This window comes from Delphinapterus leucas, chromosome 20, assembly GCF_059928025.1.
Source record: "Delphinapterus leucas isolate spDelLeu-1000000601 "Yukka" chromosome 20, BTC_Dleu_Yukka2, whole genome shotgun sequence".
Lineage (NCBI taxonomy): Eukaryota > Metazoa > Chordata > Mammalia > Artiodactyla > Monodontidae > Delphinapterus > Delphinapterus leucas.
Genome location: NC_143148.1, coordinates 6120830 through 6122231, shown reverse-complemented (window position 1 = coordinate 6122231; position 1402 = coordinate 6120830).

Genomic DNA, 1402 nt, shown 5'->3' with positions numbered 1-1402 from the left:
TGACACCCAGCTCTGACCCTGTCCCTCCCCTTGCTCACAGCCCTCCAAGGATCCGGGTCACCCTCACGGGAAAGTTCCCAGCCCGGCCTCCCGAGCGAGGAGGAACCTGGCCCCGCCCACCACCTCGGCCTCCTCTTCCAGGCTCCTGGGCTCCCGTCAGACCTGACTGCCTGCCCTTCCCCCAGAATGGCCCCTGGTTTCCTGCCTTTGGGTCTCCGCTTGAGCTGTGCCCTCTGCCTGGAACGCCCTTACTGCTGTCTCTCTCTCCCTCTCTCTCTCAACAATTCAGATCTAACTTCTCCCAGGTCTTGGAGGTCCCAACCACGGCCTTCCCTGGAGGTCCTTTCCTCCCACAGACGCTGGGTCCTCCCTCTGTCAAACCCCGACCGCCCTGAATTGGAACTGTCTGCGTCTGGGTCTGTCTCCTCCGTAAGACTGTGAGCTCCGTCTGCAAGGGCAGATCTGGGTCTGATTCACCCTTCTCTCCCCAGTGGGTGGGTGGGTGGGTGGAGAGCGCGAAGCCGAGGGAGGGGAAGGAGGCTGGGAGAGCAGGAAGGGGGAGAGAGAAGAGGGGGAGAGGAGCAGACCCTGATTGGGGTGGGGGGGTTGATGTAAGGAGAAAGAGAGAGACGCGGAGACAAGAGACAGAGGGGAACGCACAGGGCCAGGAGGAGGCAGGCGGGCAAAGAGAAGGAAAGGGAGGAGAGGTGGAGGGGACGAGAGAAAGCGGAGAGAGGAGAGAACCGGCCCCAGCCGAGGGAGGAGGGAGGAGGGAGGAGTGCGAGCGCTGCCGGCTCTGCAGCCTCACGTCCCCTTTTGTCCCTTCCCTCCTCCCTGCGTCACGCTCCCCGGCCCGGCCTCTCCTCCCTGCTCCCTCCCCCGCCCCGCTCCTCCTCCCCGGGGCTGGATGGAATTTTTTCCCCTGGACCGGGGCCAGCTCCGGGGCGGGGGGGGTGGCGGGGGGGGGGGAAGCCAAGCCGGACTGGGCCTGGCGATGGGGAGGGGCCGGGGCGGGGGCCCCCTGGGGAGGGGGCTGGTCCGGCGGGGTCCCGGGCGGGGGAGCCGGGCCCGCAGAGCCGGGAGGAGGCGCAGGCCGGAGGGAATCGGGGAGGAGGGAAGGAGGATGGCGGGGACGCCGGGAGGAAGAGGAGAGGCCGTCGGGCGGCGGAGGCGGGGAGAGGATGGAGAGCTGTCGGCGGCGGCGGGGCCCGGCTCAGCCCGGCCCGGGCGCTGCCCACCGAGACCCCTTCCCCCCGACGCTGGAGCTGCGGAGCCGTGAGTCTGCGGAGAGAGAGGGGGATGGGGCCCGGGACCCGAACTCCAGGGTCCCTAGGGGGAGGAGGCAGCCGGGGGCCTGGATTTCTGGGTTCTTGGAGGAGGAGGGGGCTGGGAACCCAGACTC